Raw genomic sequence first — 21,016 nt, 5'->3', positions numbered from 1 at the left:
AGCGTGTTTGTGCCCTTGAGCAAGGCTGTTAATCACACATTGCTCTAGTAGATACGAGGCGTGGCGCCCCACACACACTTCCACTCTGCGGCTTGTAAGGCATGAAAATGCCCGACACAGGCCTCTCATGGTCTGAGTCGGCGTTCCCTCTCCTCCCTCCCTCCCCTTCCTTTTCTGGTCAGGATACCGGTGACTAGTCGGTATTAGGGCCACATCTTTTCAATTTATATGCCAGAACTTGGTGACTTTGCCGCCAAAATTGCGGACAATCCAACGTAGGATGAAGGGTAGGTGGTCTTGAGGGAGCAGAAAATTTGCAGAAGACCTTGGTCAGATGAAATGGCAATGAAGTGCCAGATGGACTATACGGTAGAAAGGGAGACAAATGGGCTGTCAACATTTACTTCTAGAGAACTAGAAAATAAAAACAAATGTGTAATGCGGAGCCTTTATAAGACTTTTATGTGACTGCAGATGGAATATGGTGAAAGTCTGGGTCCCTTATCTAAAACAGATGTGCCGGCATTGGAGAGAGTCCAGAGGACCGTCAAGAGACTGATGCCCGGAATAAAAGAGTTACCTATGAGGAATATTTTAGGACCCTGGGCCTTGGTCGCTGGAATTTGGAAGAACGAGTCGGGGATCTCAGTGAAATCTATCGAATATTGACAGACCAAGATAGACTGGACATACAGTACTAGAGTTGTAGTACTGGAGTCAAGGACCAGCGGGCACAACCTCAGAGAAAGACGTCCCTTTTCTAAAGCAATTTCTGTAGCCAGAGAGTTATGGATTTGTGCAATTTATTGCCACGGATAGCCGTGAAAAGCAAGTAACTGGGTATATTTAAAGCGGTAGTTGAGGAGGTGGACAGGTAGTAAGGGTGTCAAATGTGACGAGGAGAAGGCAGGTGAATTGAGTTGAGAGGAATGATATGTATGACCATAAGAACATAAGAAATAGGCGCAGAATTCGTCCATCTGGCCCATCGAGTCTGCTCCGCCATTCAATCATGGCTGATCTTTCTTTTTCTCTCCTCATGAACTCCACTTCCCAGCCCTCTCCTCAGAACATTTGGTGCCATGTCTAGTCAAAAACCTACCAAACTCTGCCTTAAATACGCCCAGCGACCTGGCCTCCACAACTGGATGTGGCAATAAATTCCACAAATTCACCACCATTTGGCCAAATAAATCTCTACGCATCTCTGTTTTGAAAGGGCGCCCCTCCATCCTGACGCTGTGCCCCCTTGTCCTAGACTCCCCTACCATGGGAATCACCCTTTCCACATCTACTCTGTCTAGTCCTTTCAATATTCGAATAGTTTCAATTAGATCCCCCTCCCATCCTTCTGAATTCCAGCGAGTACAGTCCCGGAGTCATGAATCATCCTTGTGAACGTCCTCTAGACTCTCTCCAGTGCCAGCCCGTATTTTCTAAGGTGAGGGACCCAAAACTGTTCACAATATTCAAGGTGAGACGTCAGCAGTGATGGAATGGCGGAGATCGGTGAGCCGAATAGCCTAATTTTGCTCCTATATCTTGTGGTATTGAGGCCAAATTTGGTGATAAATTAATGATGAATATCGCTTTTCATGACTCAGATAACAAACCGCCTGGCGTCCCTGTGACAAAATTTGGAGGCTTGGATGTTTTAAAGTGACAGTTTCAAAAGTGGTCCCCCCGATTAACATGTCGCGACGAGGATGCGATTCGAACCCACGCGTGCAGAGCACAACGGATTAGCAGTCCATCGCCTTAACCTCTCGGCCACCTCGTCTGCTCTTCTCTCTCTTGTGCTCCGAAGTTCTGATTTTCTTCACAGCATTTAAAACTTCTGCTTTAGGCCCACCCATGTGTGTTCAGATTCTAGGCCGAATTACTTTGCTCGCCGTGCTTACCAGAATTCATGGAGTTTGGATAAGGACAGTTTAGAGAGATGTGTGCCAACCACAGGAAACATGGAAATAGGTATTTTATGCACTTTGGACCCCATGGACGTGCTGTGACACATCTATCGAATCCGTGCTCTGTAACTCGGAGAAACTGTGAATGTTTTGAGTTGTAAAATGAGATAAATTTATGTCGAATTAAATAAAATTTGAATAGCTTTGTTATCATATTGCTTGATTTCAAGTAAACAGATATTATAGGAATTTGCCATCTGGTTCAGAATGACGATTTTCCCTGTTTTGGGCAAATGCAATAACCCGATAGTTACCACATTATGACGCGCTGACGGCACGCCCGGCTGTGCGCAGCCGCAGATCCGAACACCCGAACGCTTACCCGACACATACACATGGCTGCTCGGTTCGGGAATACCAAACCAACGGCTGAAAACCTGAAAAGAAATCGAGTTCACTCTATCAATAATGTATTGAATGTGGTGGACCATTTCACTGATTCCAATCCCAGAATATAACGCCGCTGTAAAAGACCGTGGCATGTGCCTTTGAGAATTCCTTTCTGTGTGACAGAAACTAAATATTGTACAGCCCAAAGCAGGAATGCATGGAGAGATATTGACAACAGGTCGAATGTTCACCTGGGATGAAATCACTGCTTGCGTGTACTTTTAGCTCGGTCAGGAAGCCACTTAACAGGTGGAAACTCCTTGCAGCATTCAGCATGTTCCCTTTCTCACAAAATACGGCCGTGTGGCCTAATGGATAAGGCGTCTGACTTCGGTGCTTGACATGGTGGAAGTTATCAGAAGATTGCAGGTTCGAGTCCTGCCACGGTCGTTTTGAAAACCTGGCGGATTCGGTTCCATTCTGTCTCTCACTCCCTGCCTGCAGCCAACTGGTTGTCTCAATTCCGCGTGGGGATTAACCGGAGTACTACACCCTCGGTGAAAACGTAATGCCTCGACTTCACAACATATAATATTATGTGGTATTTTTGCAGACACTTTCATAAACAATTGGTTGGAGCTTCTCAGACGCTCAGGAGGTGCTGCTGGGAAGGTGAAGTTTATTTCCCATTGAGCTCCGTCTCCGAGCACACCTTATCGGCGAGGATTCACCACCCAGCAGTGAAGGTACATTCTCTTGTCTCCAACCCTCCTCCTCTTCTTGGACTCAGCGCGCTGGTCCTCTGCCTGCTCTGGAATATCTTCATCACTAATTGCCAACTAGACATCAACCGCCTCAGTATCGGGAATCCTCACTTCTCCGCAGACAGTACCCCTCTGAATACGCTGCCCTCCCAAATCTCAACCCCCATCCCCAAATTTACCTTCAATCCCGCAGACAAACTGCTGCTGTTGTAGAGTGGCGGACTGACCTCTACCTTGCTGAGACAAGGCGGGAACTCTCAGACACATCTTCATCCCTACACCTTGAATAATCCCGGCTCCGGCTGCGGACGATCACAGTACTGTCTCCGACAGTATCACTGACGTCATCAACTCTGGAGAACCTGCATTCACTGTAGAAAACTCATGGATCCATTGCCCTGAACTGCTCGCTCTACCTCCGACTGGATTCACAAATCTGATTGTCCAGGTAGGCTCATTGTCTCGGCCTACTCCTGCCCAACTGATCCTGTGTTCTCATAGCTCCAGTCCATCCTATGCCCCATACTCAGTCCCTTCCCACCTGCATTCGCGAACCTTCCCGAGCTCTTGATCGACTCACTAAATTCCAGTTCCCTGGCTATGACCGTCTCATTTTCTCTATGGACGTCCAGTCCCCGTATTAAAAGGCCTTAAAAATCTCCACATTTCTCAAGGAAAGAACCAACCAGTTCCCCTCTATCATCACCATCCTCCGTCTGGCAGAACTGGTCCTCACCTCAACAGTTTCTGCGTCGGTTCCTCCTACTAACTCCAAATTCAATGGGTAGCCATGGACACTCGCCTGAGTCCAGATATGTCTCCCATTTCGTTGGCTAAGTAAAACAGTCCATGTACCTGTCATGGTCCGGTCCGTGAAATCCGCATTCCCGTTCACAGTCCGGTTCATCGATCCTTATTCCGGGTTTTCCAGTTTTCCCTTGTTCCATTGAGTGCCTTAATTGAGGCGCTTGATTCTCGTTTTGGGCTGGCACATAAATACCTCTGGAAATCAAGGATTGGCTGCTGGATTGTTCCCTTCCCCTCCCCATCTGAAACCCTCACAGTTACCTCGGCGGTTTTCTGTGCAGTCACCTCGGCAAGTATCCTCGACAGTTATCCCGGCACTGCGTCCTAGAAGGGACCCGCCTGTGTGTCCCAGAAGTGTTCCGGCCCTGCGTCCTGGAAGGGTCCCGGCCCTGCGTCTTAGAAGGGTTCCGCCCCTGCGTTCAAGAAGTGTCCCGGCCCTGCGTCCTGGAAGGGTCCGTGCATTGTGTCCTAGAAGTGTTCCGGCCCTGCACCTTAAAAGAGTCCCGGCCCTGCGCCCTGAAAAGGTCCCTGCCCTGCGTCCCAGAAGGATCCCGGCCCTGCGCTCCAAGGAGGGTCCCGGCTCCGTACGTAAGAGCCTAATCAAGCCGAGTCCAAGAACAGAGCCAAATCTACTCTAAGAGCCACGTCCTGTGCTGGAGCTTCTCGTCCTGTGCTGGATTTCCTCGTCCTGCGCTGGAGCTCCTCGCCCAGCCCAGGAGTCGCCGCCATTCCAGGAAAGCCTACCATTCCATCGCCAGACCATATTTCGGGCATTCTGACCGTCTGCTTTTCTTTCTCCTACCTCCATCCAGGCGGAGGGATGCTCACAAAGCGCGTTGGTCATTTGCGTAGGTTACGGCGTCGAAGTGCCGCAGAAGTATAAATTAGCCTTTAGGAAGAAGACACCAGATGTATCGGCAACAGTGATGTGGTCGCTGGATCGTAGGGCCGACCACTGAATTGCTTCGAGGCGATAGACAGAAATGAAAATGACCCAGGTCTCATAAGAGAATCTGAATGTCACAATCTTTATAAAGACACGGAGAACGAGTGTTTACCTTAGATTCATTCAGAGTCCAGAGTGTTCCTTAACCAGAAGCACTGGATGAACAAGGGATCTGCAAAATGCTGAGCGGTGGATTATTGGCAATACTTATCACATTTATTCATTATTATTATTTACCTATAGGATTTGTTTTATATTGACCGGCATCTGGGCCGTACCCTCCAAATATCCGGACCTGCCTCTCGGTTTTTTTGCACTACCTTACTTTCCATTTTTCTATTTTCTATTTATGATTTATAATTTATTTTTTTAATATTTACTATTGATTTGTAATCCAGGGAGCAGGAAGTGCAGAATCAAATATCGCTGAGATGATTGTACGTTCTAGTATCAATTGTTTGGCGACAATAAAGTATGAAGTATAAAGTATTTTGCTCATTTGATAGTTGTCTATTGCTGTGTGCAGCGCTTTATCAGCTTCCCTGGTGGTCTAGTGGTTAGGATTCGGCGCTCTCACCGCCGCGGCCCGGGTTCGATTCCCGGTCAGGGAATTAACATATTGCCGCTGTAATTTAATGTGTTAATTTTAAATTATGGTGTGGATTAGCCTGCTTCCACTATAACCCCATTCCTGTCTATGCTTAACCTGCATTGGCCTGATTCAGCACCATAAAACCACAAAATATAGGAGCAGAATTAGGCCCTCGGACACATCGGGTTTGCTTCGACATTTCCTCTGAGCCCCATTCTCCTGCTTTTGTATCATTTCATGCCCTGATCAATCAACAATCTATCGATCTCTGACAATTATACAAAAAAACTTGGACTCCACAGGGGCTCGTGGCAACGAATTCAACAGATTCACCGCTCTATGGCTAAAGAACTCACTCCTCATCTCTGTTCTAAAAGGACGGTCCCCTATCGCGAGGCTGCGTCCTTTGGTCTTATTTTCTCCCACCATAGGAAACATCCTCTCAACATCCGCCCTATCAAGGCCTTTCACCATTCGATAGTTTTCAATGAGGTCACCGCGCAACCTACTGAATTCCAGTGAATGCGGGCCCGGCGCCGGCAAACGCTCTTCATATCACTAGCCAATCCATCCTAGCATCATTTCTCTGAATCTCCTTGGAACCCTCTCCAGGTTCAGCAATACTTCCTCAGGTAAAGGAACTAAAAATGCTTACAATACTCCAAGCGAGGCCTCACCAGTGCTTTGTAAAGTCTCTGAATCACATCCTTGCTTTATATTCTAGTCCTCTTGAAATGAAAGCGAACATCGCATGTGCCTTTATCACCACAGATTCAACCTACAAATTAGCCTTTGGGACATTATGGTGTAGTTGTGTACGTCGCAATGGGAGGCCTGTACAAGGACTCCCAAGGCTCTTAGCGCCTCAGTTTTATTGCTTGCATTTTCTCTCCTTTTAGAAAGTGTGCTCCTTCATTTTTGATAGCAAAGTGTTCGACCATGTATCTCCCTGCACTGCATCCCATCTGCCACTTCTTTGTCCATTCTCCCAGCCTAAGTTCGTCTGTACCCTCTCTACCTCCGAGAAGGACCTCCTGCTCGTTTCGCTCTGAAGAATCTGTACATGGTGAGTGGAGTGATTCGACTATTCCAGGTTCCAGGTCCCTGCAGTGGAACTGTTGGAATGTTTCATTAATTTCATCTGCTTTACCGGTGAGATCAAAAACCGTTTCATGACAATATACTGTGCCCGTTTAGCGCTCATGTAAGCTTCTTCATCTAATCTATTTGCTATCTGTCTGCCTGTGCACCAGCAAGACACGTTTAATTAGTGTGACGAGAATACACATAAAATTAAGATGTTTGCTGGCCTGGGTTAGCATCAGTGACATCAGCAAGTGGTCTGCCACCTGTCCCCAGGGGAAGGAGAGATAAGGAACAATGGAGCAGCGTCTGGAGATGTGTAATGAAGGGACGTGGGAGAGAGAGCTGTCTGGAGCGGCTCCCCTCTTTGAACCTTGAACTGTTTGAAGTGATGGACAGGCGATACCCCAGCAGGGGGATAAAAAGGGACCGGTTCGCTAAGGCAGGACACACGCCACCCGAGGTAACGAGACCCCGGAAGCGGTACGCCTCTCACGAGTCGGTGGGCAGTACCGGACAACGGCCAGGGTGGAAAGGTACGATCAGCGGGAACCCGGTGTGTGTCCGCCCTTGCCTGGCTGCCGGGTTCACTGCAGAGGATCGACCGCATCTGGAGGAGGGGTCACAGTCGGTGACCTCAGGTGACATCACCAAGGACCCGCCCAAAAGCTGCTTGTGAGCCATCTCGCCGGTCTGTGGGTGAAGCCGTGTCTGAATGATAAGTTGTTCCTGTTCTCTCTCTCTCTTCCCCCACGTTGTCCATCGCCATGGCAACGATTACTGCGAACTGAACTACTAAACTGGATTGAACTTTGAGTCACTTTGAAATTTGGTCATTTACCCCTAGACAACGATAGAGCTTGATTGATGCTGTTATCTTAATTCTGTGCACATGTGTGTTTAGCATCGCTGAACTGTTGCATTTATTATCCTTTCGATTACTGTGTTGCTTGTTTCTTTAATAAACCTTTCTTAGTTCTAGTACTCCAGACTCCAACTGAGTGATCCATTTCTACTGGTTTGGCAACCCAGTTACGGGGTACGTAACATAAGTGGGGTTCTCGTCCGGGATTTTGAACGCTAAATTTGGGACGGAGTAAATTGATTGGGTTAAAATTCCCGAAAGAAAGAAAAGACAAACAGCAGCAATGGAGGCTGAGGAATTTATAAAGGCGCCGACCTTGGAGGCATTAGAGGATGCCAGGAAATCGGAATTGTTAGCTGTGGCCAAACGGTTGAATCTTGCTAAGGTGAAGTCGACAATGAGGAGAGAGGAGATACACAGAGCTATTGTAGAGCACTATGTATCTAAAGGTGTGTTTCCCCAAGGTGAGCTGGGGGTGGTGTCTATTGAAAAACCTGCTGGAGATGCGGTACAGGTACAGCTTGAAAAACTGAGACTCGAGCACGAGTTCCGGGTACGGCAGTTAGAACACGAAGAGAAAGAGAGGGACAGACAGATGGAGAGAGAAGAGAAAGAGAGGGACAGACAGTTGGAGAGAGAGGAGAAAGAGAGGGACAGACAGTTGGAGAGAGAGGAGAAACAGAGGGAAAGGGAATTTGAGCTGGAGAAGTTAAAGATAAGGGCCGAGCAGGGGCTCGTGCCGAACCAAGGTGGAGGTTTCCGGGCGACCCAGGAAGTTAGGCTGGTTCCCCCATTTGACGATACCGACGTGGCTCGGTACTTTCTCCACTTCGAAAAAGTGGCTATAAGTCAGGACTGGCCGAGGGATAAGTGGGTTGTCTTACTTCAGAGTGTACTGAAAGGGAAAGCCCAACAAGCTTACTCAGCTTTGTCCGCGGAAGATGCCCAGAGGTATGAGGTGGTGAAAGAGGCCATCCTCAGGATTTATGAGTTTGTCTCGGAGGCATACCGGCAGAGGTTCCCGAATGCGAGGAAGCGGTGGGAACCGCCGTATTTGGAGTTTGCCCATGAGATGCAGACATATTGTGAGCGTTGGTGCGCCTCGAAGGGGGTAGAGGGAGATTATGACAGACTGCTACAACTGATCCTGATTGAGCAGTTTAAAGGTTGTGTCCCTGAGGATATGAGACCCTACCTCGATGAGAAAGAGGCAGCCACATTAGCCGCAACTGCTAAGTTAGCGGATGAGTATGCGTTGACGCATAAAATGAAGTTTGCCCCGAGTAAAGGCTACCAGAAGGGTAGTCAGGACGGCGGGGAGAGTCCGCCGGAAAAGTCAGAAAGTAAGCCGGGGACTAGTGAGAAGGATAAGGTAGACCGGGAGCAGTCTCGTAGGAAGTCTCCTGGGGTCGTCTGTTATAATTGTGGGAAAGCCGGACACTTTGCGTCCAGGTGCTTTGCCCCAAAGAAGGAGACGGGAAAAGGAAAAACGGCAATGTTGAATGGCTGTATCGAGCTGTTAAGCGAACCGCTAGGGAAGGACAGGTCTGAAAAAGTCCAGGAAGGGCGCGAGAGGTTTATCTCGGCCGGATTGGTGTCTGTGAAGGAGAGGTTAAAACCAGTTCCAGTGCGGATCTGGAGAGACACGGGAGCGTGTCAGTCACTAATACTGAAGAGTGTATTAGAGTTTAGCTCAGAGACCCAGACTGGGGAGGTAGAGGTCAAAGGTGTTGGGGAAGGGACAGAGTCAGTCCCTTTGCACCAGATACACTTACAAAGCAACCTGGGCTCTGGACTAGTCACGATCGGGGTGAGGTCCGAATTACCGATGAAAGACGTGGAAGTCTTGCTCGGTAATGACATCGCCGGAGGAATCGTGTTCCCAGTCGTGAGATTGACAGGTCAGCCTGCCAGCATTGAGGCCCCGCCCATGGGCTCACAGGTTCATCATGGGGCTGCGGTAGTGAATTTAGCTGTGGTGGTAAATTTAGCTGAAACGTTTCTGCCAACCTTGTACGAGAAGGGGGTAGAAAATGGAAAGAAAGAGGGTAGTGAGACAAAAGGCAGTGAGGGAGCTGGGACAGACGTAGCAGTAGCCAGGAAAGAATTTGTGCAGACGCAGGAGCGAGACGAGGGGCTGATGGTTTTGGCAGAGACAGCTCTCTCTGACACAGCTTTAACAAGGTAACTAGTAGACTATTGTGTGGAGGAGGATGTGCTAAGGAAAAAAGGGAAATCAAGGACAATACCCGCAGATGAGGAATGGGGGGTGGTGCAAAAGTGTTATGGAGATGAGGTTTTTAACATGGCACACGAGGTACCCCCCGGTGGACATTTTGCGGTGCTGGAGGAAACAGTTGGTGGAATCATGAGAGAGATTTACCGGCTGCCCAGGGGGAAAAATGTTATTGATCATGACCGACGCGAACTGAGACGGTCACCGGCTTTTGATATCCTAACAAACCTTGTCGGTGTTAGCGTGGAAATCAATGAAGCTAGGGGCCCCCTGATAAGAGAAAAAAACCATTTTGAAAAGATTAGGATGGGATCGATCAGATGGGAGAAGGCTATTGTTTTGGCCAGGTCTACTGATAAGGTCTCTCCCTTAATCCCCGAACAAAGCGAATCTTTAGAAGAAGTAATTAAACGACTCGCACCCGTGTGTTTGATTGTCCCGAGGCAATGCAAAGAACTGGGACGTTGGGTGATTGTTGTTACAATAGTTCAGCCCAGTAAACAACACCCATATATAATGAGTAATTCAGTGACTAAAGGGCTGATGAACACAGAGGTGTGTATTGGCAATTTAATACGACTGTCTGAAGCCAGCTTGATAGTGAACCTTGAAAAAAATGAATTCGGCGACACGAAGGTCACTTACCTGGGAATTGTGGTGACACAGGGGCAGCTGGCAGCGATGCAAGCTACAGTGCAGGCTATCGCTGACCTCCCAACCCCGACAGACTAGAGGGCCCTCAGAAGGCTCTTGGAGATGGTGGGGTACTGCAGGAAGTTTTGCAATAACTCTGCGGTCAATACCCGTCCCCCTCCTACTAAGCCCTTGCGAGAGAAAACTGAGTCGGAATGGGACGACCCTTGTTATTGTGGTCCGGGACAAAACCAAATGAGAGGTTACATTGGTCGCAATTCATCAGTGTTTTTCGCCACTATGAAGTTTGCTGAGTTGGAGCTTGGTCTAAGGGATTATTAATAACACATATAAATGGAATAGAAAATGTGATGACTGTATGTCAGGTGTTGACAGCTTCAAACTCGCTCTGTTAGCCAAATGGCTGATAAAGATGTATATTTGTGTATGTATCAAATAATGTATTCATGTTTGTAATTTTTACCTCCCGGTAAAAATCCTTAAAGGGGGGAAGTGTTACGAGAATACACATAAAATTAAGATGTTTGCTGGCCTGGGTTAGCATCAGTGACATCAGCAGTTGGTCTGCCACCTGCCCTCAGGGGAAGGAGAGATAAGGAACAATGGAGCAGCGTCTGGAGATGTGTAATGAAGGGACGTGGGAGAGAGAGCTGTCTGGAGCGGCTCCCCTCTTTGAACCTTGAACTGTTTGAAGTGATGGACAGGCGATACCCCAGCAGGGGGATAAAATGGGACCGGTTCGCTAAGGCAGACACACACGCCACCCGAGGTAACGAGACCCTGGAAGCGGTACGCCTCTCACGAGTCGGTGGGCAGTATCAGACAACGGCCAGGGTGGAAAGGTACGATCAGCGGGAACCCGGTGTGTGTCCGCCCTTGCCTGGCTGCCGGGTTCACTGCAGAGGATCGACCGAATCTGGAGGAGGGGTCACAGTCGGTGACCTCAGGTGTCATCACCAAGGACCCGCCCAAAAGCTGCTTCTGAGCCATCTCGCCGGTCTGTGAGTGAAGCCGTGTCTGAATGATCAGTTGTTCCTGTTCTCTCTCTCTCTTCCCCCACGTTGTCCATCGCCATGGCAACGATTACTGCGAACTGAACTACTAAACTGGACTGAACTTTGAGTCACTTTGAAATTTGGTCATTTACCCCTAGACAACGATAGAGCTTGATTGATGCTGTTATCTTAATTCTGTGCACATGTGTGTTTATCATCGCTGAACTGTTGCATTTATTATCCTTTCGATTACTGTGTTGCTTGTTTCTTTAATAAAACTTTCTTAGTTCTAGTACTCCAGACTCCAACTGAGTGATCCATTTCTGCTGGTTTGGCAACCCAGTTACGTGGTACGTAACATAAGAAAGAGGACAGTCAACGTACCAGCGTCAACTCTGATTCGGACTATTGGTGGTTGATCGGAGTCTTCTTGTTTACACATTCGTCCCGGCGGTGAACGCATCACGGGATCCCATTGTTCCGCATTGTTCGTAAGAAGTGAAAAGTGAGTCAGAGACAACATGATTGTTCAGCAATGTGTCTGTATCTCCATCGCCTGATCATAGTGGTAGTCGGCTTAGTAACCAAGCATTCTTCTTTGCCATTGCCTTCCACATTATGTCTGTCCAGTGATATCTGACATAACCCACAGATACGAGTCGTGAAGGAATTATGAATTGATACAGGCTCTTCGACTCAAAGATCCATTCCGACCACCTTCCCACCAGAGTAAGTCCCAGTTTCCTGCGTGCGGACCATATTCCTCTAGGGCCCGCACTTCCGTGAAACTGTTCTGCCTGACTGACCTACTTCTTCTGGCAGGACATTCAACATATTCACTGAACTCTTCATGGAATCGTTGCTGCCCATGTTCCTTTCAAATATTCTAATGTCAAATAATTTGGTCTCCTTTGCAGAGAAAAATAAAAGGCTGTTAATATTAATTTTATCTCTGTTTTAAATCTCATTCTCCTCGTCTTGGAATGAGCAAACGACAGGCTGGGACAAGCTCTTTATATAACCCAGTTCTTGTCCTGAAAACGTCATTGTATAACTCACTTGCACTGTTTCCAGTTTAATGGCCTATTTTCTATAATAGAGCGTCCGAAACTCCACAGAGCACTCTGTCCACAAACTCAACAACGACCTATCATAATGTATTACTTTTCGTTCCTTCCTGTTGCCTTGAATGAGGAAGGCCGGAATGATAAAAGGCTTTTCACTATACTTCCGAAATCAGCGAACAGTGAGCTTGTGCCTCTGGGTCCCTCGTGTCAATTGCACTCGGTAATGCCCGGCCATTTACAGCACAAGTGCTTTGCAAGTTGTATTTCTAAAATGTACGACATTATACATATCTGCGTGGCAATCCATTTACAACACATTCGCCACTTCTTTAATTGAACCAGGTACGCTTGTAATCAAGAGTAATCTCCCTCAGTATCAACAGCACCGCCTAATTTTGTGTCATGCAGAAACTTCCTGATCAAGACGCGATTTTGCATCAAAATTACCGACATAAATAACGATTAACGAACAACAGTGACCATATCGAGCTGACAACCACACATCCTCAATTGTACCCTTCAGTTCCTTCCCAACTCTTTCCCCATTCTTAGCTCCCCACTCTAGTCATCTACTCTCTACGTTCAGTTCAGCGGCAGTGTGTGAATCGGAATTGTGTACTATCTCCTATCGTCCAGAGATGTTACCTGACCCACTGCCCACTATTTATGCAGCGATTCGTTATTTGTTCTGTATGACATTTGTTAGACAAGGAGAACATGACTTTGAAAAAAAAATATCGCAGATGCAGTCTCAATAAAGCCCGAAATAACTGTGTGAGGTCTTACAGACAATAACTTACAATAAATACAATGTATAATTTGATCTTCATCACGACTCACTGCACCTCAATCCCTTGCCTATTAAACACACTCAGTGATGCTGTCTCTCTGTAGAAGAGGGTGACCATATGTTTCCCATATTGGACTCCAGTCGTAATCACTCAGTTTGACTACATCACCTTGACTCATCTGGACCGGTTCATCACTGCTCAAATCTCAGTGAGTATTGCCTGGTTCAGTCGAGTTTATTGCCGTGTGCCCAGGGACGGTGAGATACAGGTACAATAAAAAACTTGCAGCATCATTGCAGGCTCGAAGAGACAGAGAGCCCGCAAAGCATAAATCATACAGCTCTGCATTATTAACAAAAGCTAGATATAAATCTTGTGTCATTTTTAGACTTGGAAATGATCCCTCGGGCAAACTGATGATATAGATTGCGAACAACTGATCTCCAAGCATCGGTCCCTATTATATCCACTGAGTTAGCATAGCGGCCCAAGAAATGCCTGTTTATTCCTTTTCTTTAAACACATAGACAACAGTAGGAAGAGCAAGACTCTAATCCTCTTCAGCCAGCCCTGACATTCAAAAAGATCAGGCTGGACCAAACTTGCTTTCAGTCCTACTCCCCATACCACACTTGCCGGTCAAAAGTTCTCCACCAGATCTCCTTCCGTCTCCCTAGGTGAGAGGAGATAATCTTCTGTCGGCTGCCTTTATTTCTATGCCCTGATAACGCCCCCAGCTTCCGATAAAAGCATATGGATATAAATCTTTTAAAAAACGGGACATTGTTCTGAGATTTTGCTCAGGATTGAGACGACTTTGGGGACGCAGAGCCAGTCAGGATCGATGGGAGAGAACAAACACCGGGTGAAACCCTTTTCCGCCATTGGTCAACATATAGATTGACATCTGCACACACCAATGGGAGCTAGGTACGTTGCATGTCTTTGACGAGGGTTGGTTTGTGGGTCGTTGGCTGATGGCGGGAGTGTGCACAGTCGCTACACCACACCAGTCACAACCGGCGAGGGCGATATTGACGGAAGATCAGCGAACCAGCTTATGTACGACAATGTACGGTCGCTTGCTGGTCAAGAGTGTAATGGGGAGTCTGCAGAGCGACAGACATGAAACTGCGAAAGCTTTTCCCTTTCACGGACTCGTCTGCCCTGTTCAGCGACTGGGTCATAATCTCAATCCCCATCCCACCCTCGGCTGAACAATGTTTCTTATTGAAATAAGCAAATATTTTATTGGTTCAACCTTCAATTCTTTTTCAGCTCAAATTCATATGGTGGTCGTATCTTAACGGAGGATTGAACTAAAGTTCCGGGAACAGAATTATTGGAAAATCGCTACTCCTTCATGCCTTGTTACCTGTTCGCTCCTACGCTGCCGCACCAGTTCACGTCTCCTACCCTATACTCCACCCCAGCTGTGTTGTGAAGGAATATCTATAAACTTCCCACCCCAAACAGGCAGTCCTTTCTCTGAACACAGACATTGATTACTGATTGCTGAACGCTTGCTTCAGCCTTGAGAGGATTGAGAGGAAAGTGTGAGTTAGAAGGAAAGGAGAATGTGGAGAGATGGGGGGAGAGAGAGAGAGAGAGAGAGAGAGAGAGAGAGAGAGAGAGGGGGGGGGAGAGAGAGAGAGAGAGAGAGGGAGAGAGAGAGAGAGGAGAGAATGTGTGTTTTTGTGTGTGGGGGTTTGTGTATGTTACAGAGAGAGATAGAGAAAGAGCGAGTCGTGGAAGTGAAGCGGGGAGAGAGTCACATCGTAGACAGGGCAAGAAAGATAAGCGGGGGAGTTTGAAAGGCAGTGGAAGAGTTACACGGCAGTTTATCAATTTAGTGTTCACTTTGGGCCATCGTTTTCCTCATAGTGTTTTCTTGACCATCAGAATATTTCACCCTAGCGAGAAAACGAAATGTTACTTTCCATCCCTTCATTTAAACTCGGAAGCTGGAGGGCTCGTAGGAATTGTCACCGTTCGGACGGAGGAAGGAAAATTGTTCATGCGTTTACACGTGATCTTCCAACAGAGGGAGCAAGAGAGGGCGCTGCGTTATACTCATTGATGCTACTTCTCCCAGTTTCTTCAATTATGAAGATAACTAACATTAAATTGGTGCCATTAATTCTAAAATTTCCAGAGTTACTGTTGATTTGGATGCAGGAATTCTGCTCAGTGCGATAAATCGTCCCCAGTCCAGCTGAAGGAAGAAGGTTGGTGAACGAAGTGAGGCGCTCTGTATCCAAACAGCTGTAGAACTCGCCGACATCAATCGCTCTGTTTCTACTCGAAATCTATTGTTAGATACTCGTTTGCAAAGTAACAATGTCGTCGCTAAGTAAACTACACGAGAAAGGGTTGTTTAAGCTGCCTCACGGAGATTGATCAGAGTCGGAGTAGAAATGAACTCTGGACACTGAGTAGAAATGCAAGAGTATTGAAGAGTGTTAAAATCTGCCGCCTGGACTTGGCAGAGAATGTAGCGTTCAGACAGCAGCCAGGGAGTTACTGACAGGCAGGTGGAGTTCTGGTCCCTGATGGCTGTAGTGTTAGCGCTGCGAGCAGGGCTCGAACCTGCGCGGGGAATCCCCATTGGATTTCAAATCCAACGCCTTAACCACTCGGCCATCGCAGCTCCATCTATGTTAATTACCCACCGCAGCACTGCATCAGAAGTGATTTATTTTCAGTGATGGAAATGATAAATCATCATTCCAATACAAATAGTATCATTGGATGATGTGGGAATTTGTTTCAAGACAGGTAGGTCAGAACGTGAGTGTAGATATATAACATTGGCGTCAGTATCGTAAATGAAGGAGATTTCCACTGCTGGGGATAAAGGTCAGGATTAGAATCAGAGTTATAATGACGGATATATGTATTTTTGTTGTTTTATTTCAGCTGTATCGTATAACACATATAGAATAATAATATAAGATCCATAGGTCCATAAAACAAAGGGACAGGAACAGGAATTCGTCACATCGAGTCTGTTCTGCCTTGGTAGCAGAGCTGATTTATGATCCCCTCAACCCCATTCGACTGGACATGGACATTGACGTCCTTAACAAACAAGAAATTATCAACCACTGCATCAAACACACCCAATGACTTGGCTTCCATAGCCGTCTGTGACATCTAATTCCTCAAATGCAGCACCCTTTGGATAAATGTATTCTGCTTCATCCCTCTTCTAAACTATCATCTTTCTATTCCGGTTAGGCCACAGTTGGAGTACTGTGTCCAGTTATGGTCACCTCACTATAGGGAGGATGTGGAAGCATTGGAAAGGGTACAGGGGAGATTTATCAGGATGCTGCCCGGTTTAGAGAGTATGCATTATGATTCGAGATTAAGGGAGCTAGGGCTTTACTCTTTGGAGAGAAGGAGGGTGAGAGGAGACATGATAGAGGTGTACAAGATAATAAGAGGAATAGATAGAGTGCATAGCCAGTGCCTCTTCCCCAGGGCACCACTGCTCAATACAAGAGGACATGGCTTTAAGGTAAGGGGTGGGAAGTTCAAGGGGGATATTAGAGTAAGGTTTTTTACTGAGAGAGTGGTTGGTGCGTGGAATGCACTGCCTGAGTCAGTGGTGGAGACAGATACACTAGTGAAGTTTAAGAGACTACTAGACAGGTATATGGAGGAATCAAAGGTGGGGGCTTATATGGGAGGCAGAGTTTGACGGTCGGCAAAACACTGTGGACCGAATGGCCTGTACTATGTTGTACTGTTCTATGTTCTATGTTCTATCCTAGACTACCCCACTATTGGAAACACCCTCTGTACGTCTACTCTAAGTAGGCGTTTCAATATTCGATAGATTTCAATGAGATGCCCCTGCAGTGAGCACAGGCACGGAACTATCAATCTCCCCTCGTTTGAACCCGATAACCCATGCGTTCCCGGTGTCATTCCCGTGAACCTCCTCTGGACTCTCCGAGTGTCTTCTGACCAACGTCTTATATCTGTCAACATTGCATTGTTGCTTTTATATTCTACTCTTGAACTGGATGTTAAAATTGCATGTTAAAATTCCTTTACCTATGACTAAGCCTGGAAGTAGGCAATTAGAGAATACTGCACAAGGTCTCTTTGCATCTCTGGTTTCTGAAATCTATCCTCTTTTAGAGACGTTTGTTATCTTTTTTTTCCAAGGAGCATCACCGTACTACACGATGATCTATTTGACAAATCTTCGCCCGTTCTCCTCAACTGTTCCTTGAATCTTGGAACAGGTTGAAGTCAGGCTACCCAGTATATTATTTCCTTTCCTTAGCTCCCCTCGCTTCTTTCAGAGTGGAGTGACAATTGCAATTTTTCAGTCATCAGGAACCATTCCGGAATGCAGTGATACTTGAAGGAGTACTACTAATGCCTCCAGAATCTCTTCATCTACCTCTTTCAGAACCCTGGGGTACAGTCGTCAGGTCCAGGTGACATCTATCTTCAGTACTATTAGCTTCACGAGCACCTTCTCCGTTGTCTTAACATCTACTCTCACTTATGTCCTCTCCTACACGTTTATTGGTGCCATCATGCTGCTATCTTCCACAGCGCAGACTAACGCAATATATTCATTCCGTCAGCCCAGCTTTTAATTTTCGCCCATTACGACTTCTCCCACCTCATTTTCCAACTTTCTGATATCCACTCTCGCCTCCCGTTTATTCATATGTCTGAAAAAATGGTATTTTCATCTCTATTATTTTCCACTTAATCTTTCCTGTTATCAATTTTTAATTCCTTTTCATTGGTTTTTGAAAGTGTCTGAAACCTCCAGCTTCCCACTATTGCTTGCTGTATTATGAGCACCGACTTTTGCCTTTATGCTAACTTTACTTTCCATTTTCGGCCACGGTTGCCTCATCCTCCCCTTCGAATATTTATTCTTATTTGGGATGTATCTATCCTGCACTTTCCCAATTGCCCCCAGGAACACCAGTCATTGTGGATCTGCCGTTATCCCTGCTCCAATCCACTTGGCCATCTCCAGACTTTGGGCGCTGTTCTTTTCTGCGAGTGAAAGCGGCGAGGGCAGGTATCGTCAGTGATTTTATTTTTGCGAGTGACGTAATCGGGAACTGTAATTTTCGCTACTTTTTTTTTGCTGCAGAAGAGGAGGGTCTGCGAGGTTTTTTTTATTTTATTTTTTTCGGGCCGGGGTTGATGTCTGCCCTTACATCTACACCCATGGTCTCTCTGTATTTAATAGCTATCTGCAGTAGAGAAATCGCAGAGTTGTATTGTACATGCAGATTTTGACAATAAAATTAACTTTCTGAACCTTGTTATTTTCCTCTGTCGTGGCTCTGCAGTTCTACTTAATGCACGTAATTCTCATATGTGTGATTTTAGCTTCTCGCTCTCAAACTACAGAGTGAATTCGATCATATCATGAGCATTCCTGTATCTTAAACTTCCTAGACAAATCACAACACAACACGCAATTCACAATTGTTTTTTTTTCCTAATGGACTCAACCAAAGCGTGTTCGAAGAAGCCATCTCGTAGGCTTCGCCCAAATTCCCTCTCTGGGGATCCAGCGCCAACTAGACTTTCCCAAACTATCTTCATATTGAAATGCTACAATGACCATCGCAATACTGTCGTTTTAATATGCCTGTGAATCTCCCGTTGTTATTTGTACTCACAGTCCACTGCTGGAGGCCTGTATATAACTCCCTTTCTCTGAACCTATGATACCTCTCTCTAAGAACTTGATTTATTTTCTATATATGACTATAAGTTACAATACAATAAATTAAATAGATATTTAAAACTGAATCTTTAGTGTTAATGTGTTGAGACGTGTCTGAGCAGTTTGGTCTGGTGTAGGTCCTGAATGATGCACGCAGCCTGCTCTTGGCATCGTACTCTGAGCATCATATCCGCGATGGTGGCGAGGCGTGTGCCCGTGATTGAAGTGACGACGGCTACACCACTCAGCAGCCTCTTTCGGCTTGTCGCCCACACAGAAGGAAACTCGCCGACAGGCTAAAGAGCAGAATGATGGATTGTATCCGACTCTCCATCTCCGGATCTCGCTGTTTCCCACAATTTCCCCTTCCCTTCAGCTCCCTGCGGACTCTGCTCGCCGCCAGTATCTGTCTGACGGTCAGAGCATTGAGGGTCAAAATGAGGAAGAAAGGAAGTAGAGGATTCAACAGACGGTCCACCCAATAAAACCCCTCATTTTGAGCATGTAACACCAGGCAGTTGAAGTTCTGGTCCCTGATGGCTGTAGAGTGAGCGCTGCGAGCAGGGCTCGAACATTTGCGGGGAGTCCCCATTGGATTTCAAGTCCAACGCCTTAACCACTCGGCCATCGCAGCTCCATCTATGTTAATCACCCACCGTAGCATTGCATCTGAAGTGATTTATTGTCAGTGACGGAAATTATAAATCATCATTCCAATACAAATAGTATGATTGGACAATTTCGAAATTTGTTTCAAGATAGCTAGGTCAGAACGTGAGTGTAGATATATAACATTGGCGTCAGTATCGTCAATGAAGGAGATTTCCACTGCTGGGGATAAAGGTCAGGATTAGAATCAGGGTTATAATGACGGATATATGTATTTTTTTTTGTTTTCTGGCAGCTGCACTGTGTAACACATATAGAATAATAATATAAGATCCATAGGTCCATAAAACAAAGGAACAGGAACAGGAATTCGTCCCATCCAGTCTGTTCCGCCATTGTAGCAGCGCTGATTTATGATCCCCTCAACCCCATTCTACTGGGCATGGACATTGACGTCCTGAACAAACAAGAAATTATCAACCTCTGCTTCAAACACACCCAATGACTTGGCTTCCATAGCCGTCTGTGACATCTAATTCCTCAAATGCAGCACCCTTTGGATAAATGTATTCTGCTTCATCCCTGTTCTAAACTATCATCTTTCTATTCTGAGGCCTCGCTCTCTAATACTAGACTGCCTCACTACAGTAAACACCCTCCGTACTTCTACTCCAAGAAAAAAAAAAATTGGTATTTTCATCTCTATTTTTTTCCATTTCATCTTTCCTGTCATCAACTTATAATTGCTTTCCATTGGTTTTTGAAAGTGTCTGAAACCTCCAGCTTCCCACTAATGCTTGCTGTATTACAAGCCCCCACTTTTGCCTTTATGCTAACTTTACTTTCCATTTTCGGCCACGGTTGCCTCATCCTCCCCTTCGAACATTTATTCTTATTTGGGATGTATCTATCCTGCGCGTACCAATTGTCCCCAGGAACAACAGTCATTGTGGATCTGCCGTTCTCCCTGCTCCAATCCACTTGGCCATCTCCAGACTTTGGTCGCTGTTCGCTTCTGCGAGTGAAAGCGTCGAGGACAGTTATGGTCAGTGATTTTATTTTTGCCAGTGACGTGATAGGGGACTGTTACTTTCGCTATTTATTTTGCTGCAGAAGAGGAGGGTCTGCGAGGTTTTTTTTATTTTATTTTTTTCGGGCCAGGGTTGATGTCTGCCCTTACATCTACACCCATGGTCTCTCTGTATTTAATAGCTATCTGGAGTAGAGAAATCGCAGAGTTGTATTGTACATGCAGATTTTGACAATAAAATTAACCTTCTGAACCTTTTTATTTTCCTCTCTCGTGCCTCTGCAGTTCTACTTACTGCACGTAATTCTCATATGTGTGATTTTAGCTTCTCGCTCTCAAACTACAGAGTGAATTCGATCATATCATGAGCATTCCTGTATCTTAAACTTCCTAGACAAATCACAACACAACACAACACGAAATTCACAATTGTTTTGTTTTTCCTAATGGACTCAACCAAAGCGTGTTCGAAGAAGTCATCTAGTTTGGCTTTGCCCAAATTCCCTCTCTGGGGATCCAGCGACAACTAGACTTTCCCAAACTATCTTCATATTGAAA

The 21,016-nt window shown here is 46.2% G+C and overlaps 5 non-coding genes across 5 annotated transcripts; 2 read left to right on the top strand and 3 right to left on the bottom strand.

Annotated features, from left to right (window-relative positions):
* Nucleotides 1-1,698: 1,698 nt before the first annotated feature.
* trnas-gcu (transfer RNA serine (anticodon GCU)) lies at nucleotides 1,699-1,780 on the bottom strand. Its single transcript has one exon. It is a non-coding gene; the product is annotated as a tRNA-Ser (tRNA).
* An 874-nt stretch (nucleotides 1,781-2,654) lies between these two features.
* Nucleotides 2,655-2,747, top strand: trnar-ucg (transfer RNA arginine (anticodon UCG)). Its single transcript has 2 exons — nucleotides 2,655-2,691; nucleotides 2,712-2,747. It is a non-coding gene; the product is annotated as a tRNA-Arg (tRNA).
* Nucleotides 2,748-5,353: 2,606 nt separating this feature from the next.
* Nucleotides 5,354-5,425, top strand: trnae-cuc (transfer RNA glutamic acid (anticodon CUC)). Its single transcript has one exon. It is a non-coding gene; the product is annotated as a tRNA-Glu (tRNA).
* A 10,240-nt stretch (nucleotides 5,426-15,665) lies between these two features.
* On the bottom strand, nucleotides 15,666-15,747 carry trnas-uga (transfer RNA serine (anticodon UGA)). The gene has a single exon. It is a non-coding gene; the product is annotated as a tRNA-Ser (tRNA).
* A 3,624-nt stretch (nucleotides 15,748-19,371) lies between these two features.
* Nucleotides 19,372-19,453, bottom strand: trnas-uga (transfer RNA serine (anticodon UGA)). Its single transcript has one exon. It is a non-coding gene; the product is annotated as a tRNA-Ser (tRNA).
* Between the last annotated feature and the right edge of the window lie 1,563 nt (nucleotides 19,454-21,016).

Source organism: Mobula hypostoma, unplaced genomic scaffold (assembly GCF_963921235.1).
Source record: "Mobula hypostoma unplaced genomic scaffold, sMobHyp1.1 scaffold_96, whole genome shotgun sequence".
Taxonomy (NCBI): domain Eukaryota; kingdom Metazoa; phylum Chordata; class Chondrichthyes; order Myliobatiformes; family Myliobatidae; genus Mobula; species Mobula hypostoma.
Note: the sequence above shows the minus strand (reverse complement) of the source record. Positions and strands in the feature narration are given on the sequence as shown.